Genomic DNA, 27,328 nt, shown 5'->3' with positions numbered 1-27,328 from the left:
ATTTCTTCTGTTGTTGGTTCATATCCATTAGCTATAAGTGTAGCTAACATTTCAGCTTCATCAATTGGTTCATTACCTTCTCCTAAAGAACATTCTCCTGTTCCTTGTAATTCTGGAAATTCTTCTAATAATTCTGCATGTGCATCTATAGTTTGAATATAATAACATGTATCATCTGCAGATTGTGGTTGTTGCATTGCTCTATCAACTGAAAAGGTAACACTCTCATCCTCTATACTTAGGGTCAGTTTCTTACCGAACACGTCTATCATTGCTTTAGCCGTGTTTAAGAATGGTCTTCCTAATATGAGAGGAACTTGAGAATCTTCTTCCATGTCCAGAACAACAAAATCTACTGGAAATACTAAAGTACCAACTTTAACTAGCATGTTCTCCATTATCCCTCTAGGATATTTTATTGATCTATCGGCTAGTTGTATGCTTATTCTGGTTGGTTTCAATTCTCCAAGGTCTAGTTTAGCGTATAGTGAATACGGCATTAGATTTATACTAGCACCTAAGTCTGCCAATGCTTCTATTGAACTAAGACTACCCAGAAAACATGGAATTGTGAAACTTCCTGGATCAGATAGTTTTTCTGGTATCTTATTTAACAGCACTGCTGAACAATTAGCATTCATAGTAACAGCCGAGAGTTCTTCCATTTTCTTTCTATTTGAGATTAGATCTTTCAAGAATTTAGCATATCTTGGCATTCCTGAAATCACATCAATGAAAGGAAGATTTACATTTATCTGTTTAAACATATCCAAGAATTTGGATTGCTCGGCTTCAAGTTTCTCTTTCTTCATTTTACTCGGGTAAGGAAGTGGTGGTTGGTATGGTTTAACATAAGGTTTATCCTTAACTGTGTTATCTTCATTAACTTTTTCAACTACCGGTTCTTTTTCCTTATCTTGATCAGGTTGTGGTTCTTGTGGAGTAGGAATAGTTTCATCAGAAGTTACAAGTATTTCAGGTGGTTTAAGTGTTGTACCACTTCTTGTGGTAATAGCTTTAGCTGTTTCATTCCGGGGGTTAGCATTTGTATCGCTCGGTAAACTTCCCGGTTTTCTTTCACCTATTAACCTTGCTAGGTTACTTACTTCTTGTTCCAGATTTTGAATAGAAGCTTGTTGATTTCTAAATGCTTGAGCATTTTGTTCATTAGTTTGTTTTTGAGATGTGAAAAACTGCGTTTGAGTTTCAACTAGCTTCGTCATCATATCTTCTAAATTCGGCTTTTTATCATCGGTTTGTTGTGGTGGTTTGTTTTGAAAATTAGGTCTTTACTGATTGTAAGTATTATTGGATACTTGTTAATTGCTAGGACCTTGTTGGTTGTTGTATGGAATATTTCGGTTATAATTCTGGTTTTGATTGTAAATCGGTCTTGGCGGTTGATAATTATTCTGATAATTATTTCCAGGCCTTTGGTTTATGTATGAAATATTCTCTCTTTGTTCCATTGTTAATTCAATACTGAGACAATCTTTTGTCAAATGTGGTCCTCCACACTGCTCACAACTAATTCGTATTGAGTGAATATCCTTAGTCATCTTTTCCATTCGTCTCTCCACAGCATCTATCTTTGCGGAAATGGAATCTAAGTCATGACTAGAATCGGCTCTAGCTGCTTTAGATGATCTAATGATATCTTTTTCTTGGTGCCACTCATGTGAGTGGGAAGCAGTGTTATCAATAATTTTGTAAGCATCAGTTTCGGTTTTTTTCATAATAGAACCACCAGCTGCTATATCTATGTCTTTCCTTGTAGTGATGTCGCATCCTTGGTAGAATATTTGTACTATTTGACAGGTGTCTAAACCATGTTGCGGACATCCTCTTAACAACTTTCCATATCTTGTCCACGCCTCATATAGAGTTTCATTTGGTTTCTGTGTGAACGTAACAATTTCTGCTTGAAGTCTTACGGCTTTAGATGCAGGAAAGAATTGTTTAAGAAATTTGTCAACTAAAACGTCCCATGTATCGATCGCCCCTTCAGGTAACGATTCCAACCAATCTTTGGCTTCTCCCTTTAAAGTCCAGGGAAATAACATGAGATATATCTGTTCATCCTCCACTTCTCGGATTTTAAATAGTGTGCAGATCCTATTAAAGGTACGTAGATGTTCATTTGGATCTTCCTTCGGCGCACCACTAAATTGGCATTGATTAGTCACCATGTGTAGAATTTGTCCTTTGATTTCATAATCTGGCGCATTAATGTCTGGATGAGTAATTGCGTGACCTTGGCCAGTGCGTTTAGCTCTCATTCGGTCTTCCATACTTAAAGGTTCCAGATTCTCCATAATTGAATTTGTTGAATCGGTATCACTAGATGATTCTGATTTAATGGTTCGTTCCTCAACAATCTCTGTTTGAATGATTGGTGGCTCCGGAGGAAAGTTTAATGGTTCAGGATCTATGAACCGTTCCTGAATATTCTCCGGATTCTCAATTGTGATGTTGGGTTCAAAAAATGGATTATCGGAAATTTGAACTGAAGTACTTGGTTGACTGGATGACGATTCTAAAGAAAAATCAACGGCGGTTATATTTGCTAAATGTCTTGATCTAGTTACAGGTGGTGAACGTACAAAAGGTGATGAACGTCTTGCTCGGTGCATTCACTGAATATCCTATTAGTTTTTAAAAGGAAAGAAAAATTATAATAAGTTATCCAATCAATAGACTTTTCTGATTTTGCCCACGTTTTGAATAGCCAAAAGATGCAGCAGAGGGGCAGGATTCGTTTGGTCTCAATATAATTGAGGACTGTTTGGCTCCAATAACCCGGTTCACGTACAAATCCAACTATTACTACGAACCAGAAAATTTTGATGTCTATTAATTTAACCACTTAAAATAAATTTTCGTAATTTTAAGAAATTTAGATAAGAAGTAGAAAAAATTCTAAGTCCTAAAAACTAGAATGGCGAGAAATAAGAGAGAAAAAGAGTTCGTCGCAAAAGGTCGAAAAAGAAAAAAAAATGGTTGAAAAATAAAAGGTGACGGAAAAATATAAGAAACTTATAAAAACTTAAAAATACTTAACTAACCTAATCTTATTACTACAACTAACTTAAAATTATAATCGCAAATTGAAATTACTAATTGGAATGATAATTGGTGCATAGTAAAAGTCGTCTAAAAATATTAAAGCTTACAGGAAAAACTAAATCCCAAATGGAAATAACTTAAAAAGAAACTAAAACTTAAAAAGGCGTCGCAAAATTTTAAAGTACATAAATCTTAGTCTAAAGAAAAAGCACTTAAGGAATTATACGGCAAAGCCTAAAAATCTAGGAGTAAAAATCACTATAGCAAAACTAAGTTTAAAATTAAATATGAGCTAAAAATACAAATATTACGCTAAAAAGTACAATTTTTATAAAAATATTATTTTTATATTTTTTATTTAATAAAACTACTAATTTTACAATTTAATAAAACTAATTTAACTAAAGTATATAAATTAAATAAAACTTAAATAAAGTTAATTATAATAATAATAATAATTAGGGCTAATAATAATAATAATTAATAATAATCCGTAATTAATGCTGAATTAGGGCTTCCTGTTCGCGTGTCAGAAAGTCTCCGCGAGTCGCGGTATTTAATGCTTCAAACCCTGCGAGTCGCGGGGTTTAGAATTTCAGATCTGGAGCAGTTTGAATCGACGCGTTTTTTCTTTATTTATTTTTTTTTATTTTCTGTTTTCTGTTTTTTCTATATATAAAAGATATTTAATAAAACTTATATTTTTATAAATTAAAATAAGAATAAAGAAACTTATAAAACTTAAATATTTAAAAAAAAATACTTATATTTTTGTTTTTGTTTTTTATATTTTTGAATAATTAACACGTATTTTTACAAAAACGAATTTTTAATAGAAGTAAGCTAAAAATCCTTTTTTTTATATTAGCGTTCCGCTTCCGGCTTTTAAGAGATTTCCCCGGCGGCGGTGCCAAAAATACTTGATGTTATGCGAGGTGTATATAAAATAGTTATTAATTTTAGCAGAAAACACTATTAAATACGATACAATTTTACACAAGATATTTATTTATTTATAGAATGGATATACTTAAACCTTGCTACAACACTTATAGGCAGTGTACTTAATCGTACAGTAGTGTAGTTTTTAGTAAGTCCGGTTCGTTCCACAGGGAAATCTTTAAACAAAGCTCAACGCTATATTAGTTTACTTTTATAAAAATACAAATATATATATAAGTAATATTATTATTATAAAGGGGGGTTTTTACCGTTTAATGACCGGTTTGTCGATTTTAAGACTTTAGTCGCAGTTAAAACCTATTGTAAAATATAAAATAAATACAAGACTTAAATTAAAGCGTAAAGTAAATAACGATAATGAAATTGCGAATAATAAAAGTGCGATAAAATAAAATTGCGATAATTAAAAAGTACGATAATTAAAAGTGCGATTAAATAACAATAAATAAAAGTGCGATAATTAGAAGTGCAATATAAAATAAAGGAAATTAAATATGAAATAAAAGAATTATGCTTATTTAAACTTCCGTAATCATGATGTTTGACGTGTTGATTTTAGTTTTATGCCCCATGGGTTAATTGTCCTTTGTCCTGGATTATTTAATATGTCCGTCTGGTTTTTGTCCATAACAGTCCATCAGTCATAAATATAAAGTGCGAGTGTCCTCGTCAAATTATTATTATACCCGAAGTTAAATATTCCAACTAATTGGGGATTCGAATTGTAACAAGGTTTTAATACTTTGTTTAATGAATACACCAGGTTATCGACTGCGTGTAAACCAAGGTTTTACTACTTTGTTAACAATTACACCAATTACCCTTGAATGTAATTTCACCCCTGTTTTAATTATTCTAATGGCTATTAATCCATTCCCGTGTCCGGTTAAATGAACGATTATTCGTACATATAAATACCCCGCTCATCGTGTCCGATCGAGTGTATATGGTAATTTATAGGGACGCCCAATTGTAAATCTTTATATTAACATTAACAAACTTTCATTTAGTTAAACAAATATAAAGCCCATTAATAGCCCATAGTCTAATTTCCACAAGTGTCGTTCTTTTGTCCAAACCCCAATTATGGTACAAAGCCCAATTACCCAATTTTAGTAATTAGCCCAACATCATGATTACTTCGTTTTAAATAAGCATAATAATAACTTAGCTACGAGACATTAATATAAAAAGGTTGAACATAACTTACAATGATTAAAAATAGCGTAGCGTTACACGGACAGAATTTCGACTTACACCCTTACAACATTCGCTAACATACCCTTATTATTAGAATTATAATTAAAATTAAAATTAAAATATAAATTATATATATATATATATCGTATATATGAGAGAAGAGAGAAAAAGATTGTTATTTGCGATCAGAATTCGGTTGGCTTTATAGGGATTTTCGTTTTTTGGGGCTCCGCGACTCGCGGTGAATTTTGCCTTCAAACTCCGCGAGTCGCGGAGGTTACTTTTACAGCTCAGAGGAGTTTGGCTCTTTGTTTACCGACGGTTTATAATATATATATAATATATATATATAATTAATATAATTAATTATATATTATATTATATTTATATACATAGTTAACTTGTAATTTTTAGTCCGTTGCGTCGAGCGTTAAGAGTTGACTCTGGTCCCGGTTCCGGATTTTCGAACGTCCTTGCGTACAATTTTATATTTTGTACTTTGCGTTTTGAATCTTGTACTCTTGTAATTTCGAGACGTTTCTTATCAATAATTGGAATCTTTTTGATTGTCTTTTGTACTTTTGAGCTTTTTGGTCGTTTGCGTCTTCAATTCGTCGAATCTGTCTTTTGTCTTCACCTTTTATTATTTAAACGAATATCACTTATAAATAGAACAATTGCAACTAAAAGCTTGTCTTTCTTGAGGAATAATGCTATGAAATATATGTTCGTTTTTAGCATTATCACTCATTTACATCTTATAACGAGAATTACTATACCAACTACCGGGAATTAGCAATCAGTATTTTGAAATCTCGCAGCATGTCTATATCAACAGTTATAGGTATACATATAATCTTTATCTCTTAGAATTATAATCTTCCATTTTGAAATTCTAAAAAGCACCCAGCCTACGAATCAATACATTGAACTTTGAAAAAGCTGAATGAAGCAGCAGAAACTGTAGACAACTTAAACAGTCAAAAGTTGAAGATAAAGGATAGTACGTTGGAAAAGCTCAGAAAAGTTGGAACTGAAAAACTGATTGAGCAAACTACGAAGGAGTCTCTGAACAAATCACAAGGACTAAACTTGTACATTAAGAATCCTGATGATTCTGTTTCTGATGAAATCTTTAGCGAATACCTTACTTCTGACTCCAAACTCTTGCGAACAAATTTTCTTCACCATCCTTCGATAGTAGAAATTCCAAGATATCATCGTATCTTTCATTATAAATATCCTCCATATTTCTGAAGATATTTTTATAACTATTCTTATCTGAAATCATTAATCTCATAGTGCTATTAGTGTTACATCATATAGAAACTGTTGGTTTCTATATTCTGTAAACTTTCGAGCTTAAATATGAATGTTATTGAAGTAATGTGGGGAACTGATGCATGAGTTAGTATAATATAATGACACTTGATCAACGTGATTATATTACAGTAGGTCATGTTGAGTTTCTAATGGAACGTGATGATTCATAGATCATAACGTCATCATGTGCCATGTTACATAACTCTTTCATTCTGCTTAACTTCTGAACATATCAAGAAAGTATATTCTTGATAGTTCTATTCTCAGTGATTCTGTTAATTTGACAAATCAAATCGTACGATTACGTTCTTTCTTGGTTAGAACATTAAGTTCATTCGAAAACTCCGTACTTACGAATTCTGGACCGTTACTCGCTTTACTAGAGGACGAGAGGATAATAAAAAGGCAAAGAGATCCAAAATATAAGAGAAAATATAAAGCCCAATAAAAATACGAAGGTTACAAACCATGGATATTAATATGAATAGTAATATAAGGACACGGTAGAATTAAGAATAGTATCACCCCAAGGTAATAGTAGAAGTAAACAGATTTTTCTGGTGGAAAGATTGAAAAGATGGATGACAGAAATGATAATTAGAAAAATATCAAGGATTAGAAATGGATTGATCATTTTCACAATCTTTTGGATGTATAAACTAAGAAAGAAAGTAAAGGAATGGTGAGTATAATGAAATGGAAAAAGTTTAATTTATAATGGAAATATCAGATAGAGTAATCGAGGCAGATCACCGTATTTAATTATAGAGATCTTAATTTCCTTACTCACCGAAGAATCAAATCTTTTACATTTCGAAGATTTTCTTTAAATCCCTTGAATTTCGGAATTCAATCAAGATAATGTCAGAAGTTAAGACACACCTTATTTTCTAAATTCAACCCTGACTCTGTCAAAAGCTAAGATAAATCTTTATCCTTTCATTTCACTATTTTGTGATAACTTCACTCATACGCTTCGAATAATCGAATTGTTTTATCTGTATTACTCAATAATGATAAAACTCTATTTATCAACTTATATTCGTCATGAAAACATTTTTATTGTTAGCCATGACCACCTTACTCAAATTTCGGGACGAAATTTCTTTAACGGGTAGGTACTGTGATGACCCGGAAATTTTCGACCAAATTTAAACTTAATTCGTATTTGATTTCGACACGATGAGCAAAGTCTGTAATATTGTGTAACAAAGTTTTTAGACTATATTCATAATATCATTTGACCTTTGACTATTCCCGACGATTCACGAACAATTGTGTGCAAATAAAAATGTGTATATATATATATATATATATATATATATATATATATATATATATATATATGAAATTTGATATGTAAGAATTGGTACACCATTTTTATTAATAATATTATTATTACTTATTATAAATAGTATTATTAATAATATTATAATTAACAGTTTTATTATTATTGGATACTATAAAAATTTATTGAAATTATTATTGTATAATTAATATCATCATATTATTATCATTAGGTATTATTAGTATTATCTTATAAATAACATTATGATTATTATTATTAATATAATAATAATGATAATAATAATAATAATAATAATAATAATAATAATAATAATAATAATAATAATAATAATAATAATAATAATAATAATAATAATAATTATTATTATTATTATTATTATTATTATTATTATGATTATTATTATTATTATTATTATTATTATTATACACAAGAAAAGTAGAATATATGAAAAATATATTATGAAAATATTGTAAGTATTTCTTATTAATAGGTTATAATTATAAGTGTTATGAATATTAATAATCATAAAACCATTTATTTATTTATTATTTATCTTAAATTTATATAAGCTCAAATATATATTAGTAAGTATTTAACATACTTAATTAACTTTTAACAATTAAAATATTAAAGAATTATTGATTAAAATATTCTAATAAGAAATTAACACTAATAAATTACTATGATGAAAAATATGATGATCTAAAATTGATAAACCTATTTAATTACTAACAGAATATATAAATTAATAAAACATTAAAGCGGATATGAAAGTATAACTATAAACATATATATAGCAGACGAAATATATATATATATATAGCGTACTAATCAGTAAGTATATTATATAATTAAAAGTTGTTTTATTACTATTACAGATTAATTATATTATTTAATATATATGCATGATATAGGTTCGTGAATCCAAGGCCAACCCTGCAATTGTTCAATATAGTCATATGTATTTTTACTACAAAATACATTAGGTGAGTTTCATTACTCCCTTTTTAAATGCTTTTGCAATATATATTTTTGGGACTGAGAATACATGCGCAACTTTTATAACCGTTTTACGAAATAGACACAAGTACTTAAAATTACATTCTATGGCTGGATTATTAAACCGACTATGCCCCTTTTTAGTCTGGTAATCTAAGAATTAGGGAACAGACGCCCTAATTAACACGAATCCTAAAGATAGATCTATCGGGCCCAACAAGCCCCATCCAAAGTACCGGATGCTTTAGTACTTCGGAATTTATATCATGTCCGAAGGAGGATCCCGGAATGATGGGAATATTCTTATATGCATATTGTGAATGTCGGTTACCAGGTGTTCAATCCATATGAATGATTTTTGTCTCTATGCATGGGACGTATGTTTATGAGAATTGGAAATATGGAAAGCTTGTGGTCTATTAAAAATTATGAAATGATTCCTTATGATAAACTAATGAACTCACCAACCTTTTGGTTGACACTTTAAAGCATGTTTATTCTCAGGTATTAAAGAAATCTTCCGCTGTGCATTTGCTCATCTTAGAGATATTACTTGGAGTCATTTATGACATATTTCAAAAGATGTTGCATTCGAGTCGTTACGTTCATCAAGATTATTATTAAGTCAATTATAGTTAGATATATTATGAAATGGTATGCCTGCCGTCAACTTTTGATGTAATGAAATATTGTCTTTTCAAAAACGAATGCAATGTTTGTAAAATGTATCATATAGAGGTGAAGTACCTCGCGATGTAATCAACTGTTGTGAATCGTTTATAATCAATATGGACTTCGTCTGGATGGATTAGGACGGGTCCTTTCATACCAATTCATAATATATCCTACTATAATCGACTTAATAATACTCTTGATGAACTCGATGACTCAAATACAACGTCTTTTTAAATATGTCATGAATGACTCCAAGTAATATCTCTAATATGAGCAAATGCACAGCGGAAGATTGCTTTCATACCTGAGAATAAACATGCTTTCAAGTATCAACCAAAAGGTTGGTGAGTTCATTACTTAATCATAAACATTCATTTCCATCATTTTAATAGACCACAAGATTTTCATTTCTCATAAATATACGTCCCATGCATAGAGACAAAAATAATCATTCATATGGTGAACACCTGGTAACCGACCTTAACAAGATGCATATAGAATATCCCCATCATTCCGGAACTCCCTTCGAACATGATAAATTCGAAGTACTAAAGCATCCAGTACTTTGGATGGGGCTTGTTGGGCCCAATAGATCTATCTTTAGGATTCGCGTCAATTAGGGTGTATGTTCCCTAATTCTTAGATTACCAGACTAAAAAGGGGCATATTCAGTTTAATAATTCAGCCATAGAATGTTGTTTTAATGATAAGAATAATAATAATGATGATAAGTAAATAAATAAATAACTACCTCAAAGAAGTAGTCATAAAAAAATGCCCAAGTCCGGGTTTGAACCCGTGACGTCCCGCTAACCCGATAACATTCATAACCACTCCTCTGATCTCGCTTTTCCTGTTGTATAATCATCCCCATACATCTTCACGTTATCATCATAAGTCAACACTATCCTCATGATATCTTGATTATTACTCACGTATTATTAAACTTCTATCTTGACCCAATAATGATCCTAAAGCCATTTAATCAACCCAATATCATTAATTAACCAAAAGGGTATTCGGTGTATATTTACGAAATAGCAGAAGTCCACTGTAACAACCTAAACCAACCCGCGAACAAACCACGTGAAAATACAAAATAAAAAAAAATTTGCTGCACAGTGAACTGGCGCGGCGCGCCAGGATGGCCGCGCGGCGCGCCATTCGGGTCTGTCCGGAAAGTCTCAAAATGCGAGAAAGATTGACTAGTTCCCGACACTTTTAGACGAAACGCTTTTTACCATACCTCCAAATATGTAAAACTAACCTGTTTCAAATATAAAATCAATGTTTTACAAGCGGGGCCCACATCGGCCGTTTTACGAGTTTAATACAATTTACGAGTTTCGACCACAAAAAAGTTTAAGTTCCAAACTACACAATGAGCATGGCGTTTGGGATTAAACTACCCAACTATCGGTCAAACTCCAAGAGCTACTAAAGCCAAAAGCGTCCCCTAGCATCAAGCGGGATCTCTAGTCCAAAACAATGCCCTTACCCTTGTCCAAAACCGAACCTATAAAAATAGTAAACAACGAGAGGGTAAGCAAAGCTTAGTGAATGCAATAATTATACGAATACATATATAATTATACCTACTTGCATACACTTACACACCAAACCGCAAACACGCTAGCATACACATTTAGCTTATCGTCACAATAACAAGCTATAAATCTCCAATACCACAAGCTAGCATAACAACCGCATATGAATATAACTCGAATAATATAATACGCTTACAACACAAATAACCATGGTTAACCAATAGTACAAGGGAACGGCGCTCGCGAAAACGCCATCGGTGTTCATAACATCCGTTAGGGCACTTAACACCTCGCACCACTAACCCCTAGGGTGGCACCTTAACACCTCGGCACATCACCCTGAGTGGCATCTTAACACCTCGATGCATCACTCATTATTTTTATGGAGTGGTGTCTTAACACCTCGACACTACACTCCTAGGTGGCATCTAAACACCTCGATGCTACACCCGAGTGGCATCTTCACACCTCGATGCTACACTCTTCACGTGAAACGTGGTGTCTTAACACCTCGACACTACACATTTCACGCTACAACAAATAGATACATTATATACCTACACATATAATTATTCCACTCACCTTGTCGCCTTGAAGAATGCTACCGAATAATCTGCAACTCGTCAATGGAAAGTACCTATTCCATTATCACAAATTCAACAACACACTTAGATTGGATTTACAAACCAACCCAATTTGACACTTAGTGCAAATTTGACCCAAATGCACTTCCAAGTACAAACCGCGCCCAAAATTAACCAATAATCACTAACACAAATGAGAATGGTCTTAATACGCCAATTAAACCCAATCATAGGTGTTAAACACCTATCTTTCCCATAAAGACACTTAAACCCTAATTTGACCCATAAGAAGTCAATAACACGCCATTAGCAAGTTTTGACACCAAAACATATTTAACTCGGTTTTATACTTCAACTTAATCCATTTTAAGTTTATAAACCTTACTAAATCGACAATTGGGTCACAACCGTCACCAAACCCTAATTTTGACCCATAGTCAAAATTAGTCAACCAAATAACCCTAAATGGGTTCCAATACTTCCATAATCACTAAACCTAGTGATTAAACCCAAATTCAAGTTCTAAACATAACCAATTTGTTCACCAACCCAAAATCCACCAACACTAACAATAAACCCGATTACTAGCATCACTAAACCCACTTCATGAGTCTAAATGGGTTTATCAACAAATCAAGTTCAAACCCTAACTTTGAATAGCAAAATCAACAATGAAATTCGGAGTTAGAACTTACCAATACTGCCAAAATGATGCCGTTGACGAGTAGAACAACTTTAATGCTTGAGGTTTGACCCGAAACAACCTCCTTCTTCTCCAAATGGAGTTCTCTCTCACTAGAACTCAATCTCTCTCTAGGGTTTGAGGATGGGAGTGTTTGTGTGGGTGAGAAATGAGCTCCAATGGAGTTCTAGGTCAATCTTGATGACCCCAAACCGACCCTAATTGAAAAGACCAAAGTACCCCTCATTTAAACCTTTTAAAAAGACTGAAAATTGCCTCTGCAGCAATCGGCGCGCCGCGCCAGAAGGTGGAGCGCCGCTCCAAATAACTGGAAATTGTGGTCGAGCCCAAAACAGGTTTCAGCAACTTGTTTTGGCCATAACTTTTCGACCGTAACTCCGTTTTCGATGAATCAAATATCGTTGGAAACGTAATAAGATATTCTATCCAATGGTAAGGCTTTGAAACATCAACTCAAACTTTATTTAGGGTTGAAAAGATACGTACACACCTTGTCACTTCGGACAACGTCCAGTTTCCTTCGACGTTCGAGCAAGCAACACGTACACTTCATACACGCATCGTACACCATAAATACATTATGTACAATAAATATTTGGGTCTTACAACTCTCCCCCACTTAAACTCGATCACGTCCTCGTGATCTTCTCCATTTAACCAATTCGGAACTACACAACGGTCCTCAATTATAAGTCCCAATCCGACTTTTCTAAGCAATTCTTCCCAGTGAATCGCCTTTAACAACTAAAATCGTCACCCGCGATTTTACCGAAACTAAAATCCGAGCACTAAAACCTGCTCAATCCCCCATACATCAAGAAAACTCAACCGATCTCGTACCGAGATATCAACCCTATAGTGTACCCTTTCCAAGTACAATGCTAAAAACAACCAAATATCGACCTAAGGTCAACAACCCAAACGATGAAGACCAAGTAAAGACGAATCCTTACGGATAACACTTACCATCTAACACCCTTAGTAGTGCGTAAACATAGCTAATACGCAACTACCCAATTACGTGAGCAAAATACGGCTATTACATCACTAATCACACAACATGGTCCTTACGACCGAACCATCAAAGCTTAAAACAACCAGTGGTTCTCAAGTCCAACAACGCGAAGGTTAGTTCACACGAAACCCATGGTGTACAAAAACGGCTATCGTGATATATCCGTAGTGTGCAAAAACGGCTATTGCAACACTACCAACCATATGTGAGCGAAACACGGCTATCGCATCACTATTTATCAACGTGTGAGTAAAAAAATCGGCTATCACTCACAACGATGTGCACAAAACGGCTATGTGCACAATTTATACGGGCAATTAGCATCATAATCCTACAAGTAACGGCTCCTTCCAAAAACCGCTCACCATCAGTCACAACCACGAGTGGTTAACGAAGAGCTAATCCTTCCGGATATCCCTCGTCACCTATCATAAGTCAAACACGGTCAACATAGAGATAACCCCAAATAAACACCACATAATCACCTTGTAGTTCACAAAATGGCTATTGTGTAACTACCACCCAAAGTATATGATAATGAGGCATCGTAACCTTTCTCAAAGTCCCATTACTCTATTCCCAAAGGTAACCACACGGCTATCACAATCGAGCCAAGAACCACCCACATTACTCATAGACACAACAATAATTCCCTAGAAGAGAATCCGGCATACACATCCCTTTACCGAGGGATCTTACCTTGCTCGTCGAACACGTAAATTATCTCCCAATGAGATTTACCACCTTACCACCGCGGTGATAATTTAAACCCAAAAACCATTAGTACAATTTATTCCAAATCGTACTTTTACCACAATCGACCAATGTAGGTCTCAACATTAGCTTCGAATCCCTACGAGCATCATCCAAATATCACTGCAATAGAACACCTTCGTGCAAGAGTACAAACTCCCCCACTTAGAACTCCGCTTCGTAACCACATCATCGAACAATAGCATCCCGTGGAATGACCACTAACCTAACAACTAATGCGCCAAATCGCATTACCGTAACTCCTATGAGAGAGACGAGGTTCACCCGTCTTGCATCTCTTAATACGCACGTTACCATAATCTTGCTCCAACCTTGAGCATACGAAGGAATTTAACCTATCCTTAAACTCTTTGAACGAAGAGTCTACCACAATTTACACAAACCTTACACTTGCAATAATCCAATTGCTATAGTTTGTCAAATTTCCACCTAGTCACTCATGTACCTAAGGGTTTCTATCCGGTACCCTAAGTACAATGTAGCCGCAACACCATCGGAGTCGAATACCACGCTAGTAGGTATGAAAGAGGCACCTAACGTTACGTCCCGTAGACTCCATTTCCAACATACATCGAGACCCAAAACACTCAATCTCGAGGGTTCTATCCACCCGTCGAACCTCATGGTTCAACAACTTCAACACGAAAGCAAAATGCTCTAATAATCGAACACTAATGCACATACCTATGGCTTGGTAGAAACATTTCCTAACACTAAAGAATGCTTGGTTGCACCAAGTCTTACGCCCTTCGCCCGACAACCAAACGTCATCATAGGGTGTTTCCATTAGGAATGCCACCCATACTAATACTACGTATTACCGCCATGCATTCGTCCCCAGGGCGCATTTCCACGAGTCAACGACTCAAAAGCTACCCCGGTGCACTATCATCAAAATCGCTAACAAACCGAATCTTCACCGAGTTCACTAATCCCGCACCCTTATGGGTACCTTTTAAACATACACTCACTTGAGACTAATTAGACCACGAAACAAAGTTTAAGTCTCTAATACATACATGAATCCATCGGCACACAATAAACAATAATAAGGCATATTTGTACCAAAGACGAAAATACCTGAAACATCATCGTTGGACTTCTGTGCTTCACTATCCATCGAATACTCGCGCTCTAACCTCTTAACTCGATCGGCGAACGATTCGGAACACTCCGACCTTTTGTGTCCCTCCTTCCGAAAATTAAAGCACATGATCGTACTTGAAGGCATATTTGCACAATCGCGTGTCATATAACCTCGTTGTAGATGATCATAACCCGTAGGCGCGAAATCCCCCAACTTACAATCTCTTTTAGCAATCAATTTAGGACACTTTGGCTTTTGGTGCCCTTCCTTCCAACAGTAAAAACATAACTTCTTGCCCGACGGGCACTCGCGAGCCTTATGTCCCCTTTGCCCACATTTGTAACACTTCAACCCACAGGGGCCCGACGCTCCCTTCTTCATGCTACTAGCCGCCTCAATTACACCTCTACTTTGATTATTAAACAACTCGGGACACTCCAACTTCCGGTGTCCCTTTCTTCGACACTTGAAGCATATGTCGTCTTTAGGAGGCACAAGCGTGAAATCACGCGACAGGTGACCCTTTTCAGCACAATTATAACACGTAGGTACATGACCTCCCTTACTCCTCTTCTTCACGTTTCCGACGCCTTCAGGCGCACTTCTTGTCCTCTTACCAGTAGCACTTGGCTCCAATCTTGCAAGTACATCCTCATTACTACTACCTCGAGGTTTAGAAAACCTCTTCTCAAACTCTTCCCTTACAACCTTAGTCACTTGGTCTCGGACCATTTCGGTTACTCGTCCTTCGATTGACTCTTTGACTACTTGACCAACTCCGTTGGCGAAACCCAAGACGTATTGCTCAATCGCGGCGTCAACCATTACCGCTAACTCGCCCTTCCTTTCATGAGTAGGCCCTTCCGTTCCGTATTCATCTTCCGTCTTCATTCTTAAGAAATGAAATAGATTAACCAATGGAACGAAAAGATATAACACGTATGTATATATATATATATATATATATATATATATATATATATATATATATATATACATATACCACACTACCCCATCATGCTCAACAATAGTTGTACATTGCTTGTTTGACATGATTTGCACCCGTAACAACGGTAGCTAGTCGTTGTTACGCGAGCACGTCGCGTTAACTCGCTAGTACAACGTCTATCTCGCTTGATGATTGCTAAACACAACACAAACAATTAGTACATGATTAGTTCACATAAACCTATGCACTAACCAATCCCGTTCCGACTCAAAGTCCTACAAGTCCCGCATAACGCGCACACAAAAAGTCTAAGTCTAGGCGCCTATCTCAAGTCACTTAAATCTCTTAGACCATGCTCTGATACCACTTGTAACAACCTAAACCAACCCGCGAAAAAACCACGTGAAAATACAAAATAAAAAAAATTTGCTGCACAGTGAACTGGCGCGGCGCGCCAGGATGGGCGCGCGGCACGCCATTCGGGTCTGTCTGGAAAGTCTCAAAATGCGAGAAAGATTGACTAGTTCCCGACACTTTTAGACGAAACGCTTTTTACCATAGCTCCAAATATGTAAAACTAACCTGTTTCAAATATAAAATCAATGTTTTACAAGCGGGGCCCACATCGGCCTTTTTACGAGTTTAATACAATTTACGAGTTTCGACCACCAAAAAGTTTAAGTTCCAAACTACACAATGAGCATGGCGTTTGGGATTAAACTACCCAACTATCGGTCAAACTCCAAGAGCTACTAAAGCCAAAAGCGTCCCCTAGCATCAAGCGGGATCTCTAGTCCAAAACAATGCCCTTACCCTTGTCCAAAACCGAACCTATAAAAATAGTAAACAACGAGAGGGTAAGCAAAGCTTAGTGAATGCAATAATTATACGAATACATATATAATTATACCTACTTGCATACACTTATACACCAAACCGCAAACACGCTAGCATACACATTTAGCTTATCGTCACAATAACAAGCTATAAATCTCCAATACCACAAGCTAGCATAACAACCGCATATGAATATAACTCGAATAATATAATACGCTTACAACACAAATAACCATGGTTAACCAGTAGTACAAGGGAACGGCGCTCTCGAAAACGCCATCGGTGTTCATAACATCCGTTAGGGCACTTAACACCTCGCACCACTAACCCCTAGGGTGGCACCTTAACACCTCGGCACATCACCCTGAGTGGCATCTTAACACCTCGATGCATCACTCATTATTTTTATGGAGTGGTGTCTTAACACCTCGACACTACACTCCTAGGTGGCATCTTAACACCTCGATGCTACACCCGAGTGGCATCTTAACACCTTGATGCTACACTCTTCACGTGAAACGTGGTGTCTTAACACCTCGACACTACACATTTCACGCTACAACAAATAGATACATTATATACCTACACATATAATTATTCCACTCACCTTGTCGCCTTGAAGAATGCTACCGAATAATCTGCAACTCGTCAATGGAAAGTACCTATTCCATTATCACAAATTCAACAACACACTTAGATTGGATTTACAAACCAACCCAATTTGACACTTAGTGCAAATTTGACCCAAATGCACTTCCAAGTACAAACCGCGCCCAAAATTAACCAATAATCACTAACACAAGTGAGAATGGTCTTAATACGCCAATTAAACCCAATCATAGGTGTTAAACACCTATCTTTCCCATAAAGACACTTAAACCCTAATTTGACCCATAAGAAGTCAATAACACGCCATTAGCAAGTTTTGACACCAAAACATATTTAACTCGGTTTTATACTTCAACTTAATCCATTTTAAGTTTATAAACCTTACTAAATCGACAATTGGGTCATAACCGTCACCAAACCCTAATTTTGACCCATAGTCAAAATTAGTCAACCAAATAACCCTAAATGGGTTCCAATACTTCCATAATCACTAAACCTAGTGATTAAACCCAAATTCAAGTTCTAAACATAACCAATTTGTTCACCAACCCAAAATCCACCAACACTAACAATAAACCCGATTACTAGCATCACTAAACCCACTTCATGAGTCTAAATGGGTTTATCAACAAATCAAGTTCAAACCCTAACTTTGAATAGCAAAATCAACAATGAAATTCGGAGTTAGAACTTACCAATACCGTCAAAATGATGCCGTTGACGAGTAGAACAACTTTAATGCTTGAGGTTTGACCCGAAACAACCTCCTTCTTCTTCAAATGGAGTTCTCTCTCACTAGAACTCAATCTCTCTCTAGGGTTTGAGGATGGGAGTGTTTGTGTGGGTGAGAAATGAGCTCCAATGGAGTTCTAGGTCAGTCTTGATGACCCCAAACCGACCCTAATTGAAAAGACCAAAGTACCCCTCATTTAAACCTTTTAAAAAGGCTGAAAATTGCCTCTACAGCAATCGGCGCGCCGCGCCAGAAGTTGGAGCGCCACTCCAAATAACTGGAAATTGTGGTCGAGCCCAAAACAGGTTTCAGCAACTTGTTTTGGACATAACTTTTCGACCGTAACTCTGTTTTCGATGAATCAAATATCGTTGGAAACGTAATAAGATACTCTATCCAATGGTACGGCTTTGAAACATCAACTCAAACTTTATTTGGGGTTGAAAAGATACGTACACACCTTGTCACTTCGGACAACGTCCAGTTTCCTTCGACGTTCGAGCAAGCAACACGTACACTTCATACACGCATCGTACACCATAAATACATTATGTACAATAAATATTTGGGTCTTACATCCACAAACATTCACCATCATCATTCCATCATCGTGACATAATGTGATTACCATCATATTCACATCATCCTCTTATCATGAACGTATCAATTATCATAATCATTATCGATCAATATCATTTATCACTATCATCTTCATTTATAAAGCTCATTATATCATCATCATTATATCCTAATTATCTAATTATCATCATCACTATATCCTAATTATCTAATTATCATCATCACCTAATCATTTAAACACTACCATAACATCTCCTCTTCATGATCACGATTATCTTTGCATTATAATCATAATCATAATCATAATCTTCGTTCAATATTTCTAAATATTTACCATCATAATTGTATCATCTTTGACATCATTATCATCATACGCTATCCATCATCATCATCCGTATCATCATTATCATGTATCATCATAACATAATCACTTCGTCATCATCACCATAATCATGCACTTACATCATCATCATCCACACTGCACGTCATCATCATATCATACAACATCATCATCGTTCATCATCATCACTTATACATCGTAACATATAACCCCATCAATTATACGATTATTATTAATGGCCTAATATCTAATTTGGGCTTTGACTCAAATGGAAGCTTGGATCATAATGGCCCAACAAAATAGACAACCACGGCCCAATAAATATGAACATAGCGGCCCAAAATTTAGATTAAATTCAAGGCCCAAGTTTTAAATAAACTATCTACATTAACGGGAATTTTGTTTACTTGCAAGTGGGTTTGAGAAGATAGTGGCCTATCACTTTCATCATCATACAGCATCATTCTTGCATCATCACCTTTTTCATTTGCTTGACCAAACCATAACAGATAGGTAACAGCGAACAGTAGTGGGACAGAAAACATAAGGAGTATCGAGTGAACTGAGAGATAAATAGCAAAACTGAAATATTAATATCTAATTACACGGATCACGTGGATACTCACAAGGTACGTGTATTCTTCATTGTCACTGTAGAAATAATATGAAATGGGTTTCATTGATTCGAGCAGGAACCAGAATAAAAACGTAGCAGCAATCAATAATAATAACGAGTGATGGTGTCTTCGATGGGGACAGTTGAGATGGTGACCGGGGTGGTGGTGACTCACGGTGGTGGGTTATGGGAGGTGTATGGTTATGGTGGCGATGGATTGTGATGGTGGGTGCACGATGAGATGGGGTGACGGTTTGTAGTGACGGTGACGATTGTAAAGTGAAGGTGGTGGTATAACTCGATGGTGTTTGGATGATGGTTTCATGGTGGAGGTTTTTGATGGTTATTCACAGCTCGTAATAGAAACATATATAGTAGCAGCAGTAGTTGGGTTACAATATTCAAATTAGAGAAACAAAAGAGGAGAGGGAGAGAGAAGAGAAAAGAAGGTTGTTTAGGGTAGTTGCCGGCGATTGTAGTGGAGGAAGGTAGTGGCGGTGAGCTGCGGTGGTCGATGATCAAGGATAGAAGAGGAGAGTGAGGATGGAATATAGTTTTTATCATTATGCAAGTATATGTGTATGCATATGTTATGATATATATATGTCATAAATATATATATATATATATATATATATATATATATATATATATATATATATATATATATATATATATATATTAAGGAAAGTTATAAACACAGTAATCTAATCACGAGTTAAATAGTATATATAATTAGTAAAAGAACGTGCACAAACACTTACAGTTGTCATACAACATATTTTTCTACCGACAGTTTATGGACTGTGTGTTGTGTACTATTTGAAATTAGTGGCAGATAAAAGTCTTCGAAAAAATCTCATATTTTTAAATTAACTATATTTATTTATTTTGGTCACTATGGTATAAAATTAGGTCATTAATTATTAAATAAAAATTTACATTAATTATTCACTCCCAATCCCAAGTAAAATATAAAAAGTTTTAAAATTTAATAAATAGTTCCTAAATACATTTTTACTAAGCCTATAATTTATAAAACCCATTTTCGGATCACCGTTTATTTTAAAATCACATAAATTCATTTTTAACTCGTTTACTATCTATCGAATGACAATTGAGCGTTACCATCGTTTATTAAATAACTTCGAAATCACAATATATATATATATATATATATATATATATATATATATACTCTTTAAATTATATATTATTATTATTTTTCAACATTGATTATAACAATTACAATATATAATATTTCATTTTATAATATATATATATATATATATATATATATATATAAAATTATATGCCTATCTATTTATTATATATTAAATTGATAATATTAAATATACTGATATTATTTTATATATTTATTTCTAACAATTAAATCATATATTATTTCAACTAAAATTATATATATATCTATTTACAAATTAGTTGTTCGTGAATCGTTCGGGAGTAGTAAAAGGTCAAATGATATTATGAATATAGTTTACAACTTTGTTACTCAACATTACTGACTTTGCTCATCGTGTCGAAATCAAATGCGAATTAAGTTTAAATTTGGTCGGAAATTTCCGGGTCGTCACACCCGTCTCCTACAAGTCCCCCATAAAGCGCATACATAATAGAAGTCTAAGTCTAGGCACTTATCTCAAGTCGCCTAAATCCCTTAGACCATGCTCCGATACCACTTGTAACAACCCAACCCAATATCCAACCGAACACCCGAAATATATTTTTTTTAACAGAGGAGTGCGCGGCGCGCAACCCCTCTATGTGCGCTGCGCACACAAGCCAATTCAGCTTCTGTCCGGATTTGCAATTTTTCAAATAAAGATCACCCACTTCCCGACATATTTAGACGAAACGCTTTTCACAACATGTTATAATATGAAAAACTCACACGATTCAATAATCAAATAAGTTTTACGAAGCGGAGCCCACATCGACCCGAATTACGAGTTTCATATAAAACATGAGTTTCGACCACATTAGTTTAAATTCCAAACGACAATATGAGCATGGTGTTTGGGGGTTAAACTACCCAAATCTCGGTCAAACTCCAAAAGCTATATGTTCAAATGCGTCCCCTATCAAAATAAAGCGGGATCACTAATCCAAACGAACGCCCTTACCCTCGTCCACGCCGGAGTCTATAAAAAGATAAACAACGAGAAGGTAAGCAAAACGCTTAGTGAATGCAATAATTATACATATACATATATAATATACCTACTTGCATACACTTACACACACCGTATAATCACTAGTAATAACAATTAGTATACCAACTCCGAGTATAAGCTAATAACCTCCAAATACCGCAACTAGCATAATCAATAGCATATTCATCGAAATAATATATTATGCTATACAACAACACATACACAAACTATATGGTAACCATTCTCGCGTCATGGTGCTACCGGCTCCGTGGTTCACACCATACGCAATGCTATGACGCTACCGGCTCAGTGGTTTACGTCACTACGCATTTGAGTCATACTCTTTTATAGTGCTACCGGCTCCGTGGTTCACACTTTGGTGTTACCGGATCCATGGTTCACACCTCATTTTATAGTGCTACTGGCTCCGTGGTTCACACTTTGATGCTACCGGCTTCGTGGTTCACATCACAACTCGAGTCATACTCTTTTAAAGTGCTACCGGCTCCGTGGTTCACTCTTTAACGACTCGTGCTATAGTGCTACCGGCTCCGTGGTTCACACTACAACACACGTACCATGATGCTACCGGCTCCGTGGTTCACATCATAGCACACTCGCACATACTATGGCACTACCGGCTCCGTGGTTCATACCATAGCACACAAATAAATACACTATATACATACATGCATAATTATTCCACTCACCTTAACGCCTCCGGTGAATGTTTTATACTTTCGCAAGCATCAAGGCAAAGTACCTAATACAATAAGTATTCAATCAACACACAAACTAGTTGGACTAAACACCAACCATTCACTCATGTGCATTTAATGACTTAAATGCATTAAATGCCCCATTTTCACCAAAATCATCCATTTAAGGTCAAGACCATCACATATCACTAAAAGCTAGTGACTAAGGTCCAACAACACTAACTAATACACAATTAGGGTATTTCATACCCATCTTTCCCAACTAGGTCAATTATTACCCATTTGACCATTTTAAAGTCAATACACCCATTTCGGGTCATCCACTAACCCAATCAACACCCATTTGCTTGATAACTATGTGTGCTAGTAATTAACTAACCAATTATGACTCATAAGTCCATTTATCATTTCAAAACCCTAGGTTAGTCATCTTTGAGTCCTCATGACCCAATTTTACCCAAGAACACCCAAAATCACCAAATATGGGTTTTATGTTCATCACTAACCCAAACCCTAACCCTTAAACAAATTAAAAAAATGAAATCAAAGTTAGAGCTTACCACCATAATCACAACGTAGCTAGTGATTAGATGAACAACTTAACACATGCGATTTGGCCCGAAATCAACTTCTTCCTCCTTGATTCGAGCTTTCTCTCTCTCAAATGGATTTCTCTCTCTAAACTTGAAGTAGAAAGATGAAGGTGGTTGAAAGTGGAGTTATGACACTCCATCCACTGATCTTGTGGACCTTAACTCGGCCCTAAGTGAATTTACCAAAAAGCCCTTCCAAAATATCAATTAAAAGAAACAGAATCCGGCTACAGTAGCAGTGCGCCATGCGCACCCTTAAGTGTGCGCTGAGCGCACCCTGGTCTGGACAGGTTCTGACCTCTGTTTAACTTCACAATATTCCCTACACTTCAAGTACCCTATTTACACCACTGTACAATAATTATTCGGGTCTTACATTTGTCTTGGCCTCAGCTTGTTTATTTGCCGCATCTCTCTTAGCCATCATGAGGTTTTGAGCCATCAGTATCACTGCATCTAAAGTCTCCTTACTAGCAGCAATGACATTTCCCTGAATCTCTTCAGGAAGGCCTTCTATGTACCTTTTTATCTTTTTTTGCTCAGTTGGTACCATCTCTGGGCACAAAGTAACTAACTCTATAAACCTGTTGGTATAAGCTTCAATGTCAGTTCCTTTTACCTTCAATTCCCAGAACTCAACTTCCAGCTTTTGAATTTGGTTTCGCGGATAGAACTTTTCTATCATCATTCATTTCAGAACAGGCCATGGAATAGCGTTTGTAGCATCTAGCACCACAGTTTGGGCATAGCCGTTTCACCATGTTAGCTAGGCCCCTTAGCATATGAGTGGCATACTTTACTCGGTCGACATCGCACAGTTACAGATGCAAAAAATGGATTCGAGCTTTTCGAACCAACGAGTCAGTTCGACAGCTTCCTCACTCCCCTTAAAAGACGGAGGCTTGCAATTCATAAACTCCTTGTAGCTGCAAGAAGTGGGAGGATTTCCTTGTTTGTTCCCATGATTATTATGATTGCCTTGTGCGGCGGCCAACAGCTATTGGAATTATGCAGGAGTCAAAGAGACATATGGAATATTGGTAGCACCTCGAGTTGATTAAGCCATCGTTCTTCAATACATAAATACAGTATTAGTTGAAGAGTTCGTGATGCTAACGAATGATAAGTTTTAAAAATACACAAGGTTCACACAAAAAATACAACCAAACAGATATATCAGACACGAATTGAGGTATGATAAATGGTAGGAATAACAAGATGTAATCAAAATACTTGAATTAAACCATAAAAACCACTAGTTTTACATGAATCAAAGAAAACAATGTAACTTAGGCATATGCCTTTTCATAAACAACAGAAATGGAGATAAATGAGAATCCTAAGATCTAATCTTTCTTAGGCGACGGAGGCTTGAAATGATCCTTAATGTACCCCTTGAAGTACATTACAAACTTTTATAATTCCACCAGTGCAATATGCTGGCAGTCGAGCTCTCTCTCTTGCCTAGCAAACATCATGGAGAACTTGTCATAGACCATTTTCACATCGCTGCTTGTATAGTCCATGCCTTCTCCATCTTAGCTAAACGATCGCGGAACGTATCTCTCAAAGTTACAGTGTGACTCTGTAGGTTTATGATGTCACACCAAACTAGAGCATGATCATACTCGGAGTAGACAAACTCGGAAGCCTTTGGCTTCTTAGATGAACTAGCATCATCAGTAGCGAGAGTCTCCAGCTCCTTCCTCTTAGGTGAGGGAGTCTTAGTAACAGGAGGTTCAACTTCCTCCTCGGAATCATCTTCTAAATTGCAGATAACTCCAAGACCATCATAAGCCGGATTAGCCTCCTCATTAGCTGATTCCCAAACCACTTCCTCTTCTTCAGGTTCGGACTATTCCTCGGGTTCCTCCTCGTAATTATCCTCACCATCAATATGTTCTTCAATCTCTTCATCATCACCCTCATCATCCCCATCATAATCATTTTGAGGTTCTTCTTTCACCGCTGAGTGTGGTGGAGTGGCAGGTGTGTAGACCAGAGATGCGGGTGGAGTAGCCGGTCGATAAATTGGAGATGTTGGTGGAGAAATGGGTCCATAAGCTGGAGTGTGAACGGACCTCTCCGTATCAGATTCTTCGGGGTCAGAAATAACGATCGGGTTGTGGTTCGACATCCTAAAAGAAAGCAAAGAAGGAGATCAGAATGTTTCTAAGGTAGACATAAAAGCTCAAAAAGGAAATAATAAGGAAAGGCACTAAAATCTTAAGTCATGAAAGGTTATAGTCCTATAGATCGCTAAGGCACCCTAACTAACACATAAGGCACACATAAATGCAATCCTGGTTCTCTATAACAACTGTGCTCTAATACCAATCTGTCATACCCCCTAATAGGGTCGGGGGCAAATATGACTTTTCTAATATCATCTTACAGTTATATAAACGAAAACGACTCTAAATGAGATGTTTAATAAAATCAGTAGTTTAATTGCAGCGGAAAATGAATTGTTTTACATGGTAAACCCAAATGTAATAAATGTTTAACAAATGCTAAAATATAAGTAATGTGGACTCCAATGCAACAGCAAGCAAGCAACATAGGGTAGCACATAAGCTATTCATCACCTGAGACAAACATGCTTAAAATGTCAACACAATGGTTGAGTGAACATCATAGGTTTAATAATTAATAAGTTTAGACCACAAGATTTATTTCAAAACATCAAAATATTCAATATGCCATGAGTTATAATATCGAGCTAAACATTAACCCCTGACACTGTACGGGTGTCGGTAATCATTATTATGTACCCCCTTAACAATCAGTCAATGGGTAGAGACGTCGCCCTCAATAGGCCTACTCACAATAATTAAGCTTGCAACATTTCAATTCCAGAAATTAGCGATATTATGGCGGGGATTTGCATGTAAGAATACAAGTTAAGAAAGTCTCACGAAGTTGCATATCAAAAATTTAGGCACTTGTGTCTAAATTGTAAATCATTTAAAAGCAAGCATGTGTCTCACCCCAAGATTTATAAAATACATTAAAACATGTAAAAGCGGGACTATGAGTTCACCTAAGTAGCACTAAAGAGTTATTCCACAAGAGAAATGAATTGAACAGAAGAATGTGATCAGAATCTCAACCTAGAGTTAGAATGTACGATCAAATATATCCTAATAGACATAAGTATAATAATTATACTAATGATGATGGTTTTCTCAAATAATTTCCATTTTCGGAAAGTTACCATTTATGGAAAGTTTCCACTTATAGTAACTTTCTAATTATAGAAAGTTCGGGTTATAATAAATAACAAGACGTTGTACACCTTTACCCACATCTTGTTGCTATCATACAAGTCACTTGAATGATCAGTTGTTACCGGGCACCCAGGATTCTTGACCAGAATCTATGTCATGGCATTCAAAATCCACAAGCGGTTCCCATAAGGCAACAAGGACCACCCTAGGCCATATGTAGCGGTGAGGTTCGTATATAATGCACGTTATCTTGATTATAACCTTCACATATGATAGGTGTATAGACTTTTATTATATAACTAAGTTAATTATATATATATATATATATATATATATATATATATATATATATATATATATATATATATATATATATATATATATATATATATATATATATATATAAAATTACTATTTGTATTATATAACTATTAATAGTTTAATAATTATATATGTATTATTATTCAAGCTAATATTACTAACTTATGACATAGATTAATTAATACTTATAATATACTAATTACTAACACATACAATATATAACATAATTGGTTATACTATTTGTTATTTAATTTACAAGATACTTAATAATATAGTACCTTATTAACCCAATATTATCCATAAATACCTAAATAATTAATTAAATACCTAATAATCATATAAATAATTTTTATAGTCTTAGTTAATTATAAAAATTAGTAGAA

The sequence above is a fragment of the Rutidosis leptorrhynchoides genome, chromosome 3, assembly GCF_046630445.1.
Source record: "Rutidosis leptorrhynchoides isolate AG116_Rl617_1_P2 chromosome 3, CSIRO_AGI_Rlap_v1, whole genome shotgun sequence".
NCBI lineage: Eukaryota > Viridiplantae > Streptophyta > Magnoliopsida > Asterales > Asteraceae > Rutidosis > Rutidosis leptorrhynchoides.
The sequence above is the reverse complement of the archived record's forward strand: the minus strand, read 5'-3'. Positions refer to the sequence as shown.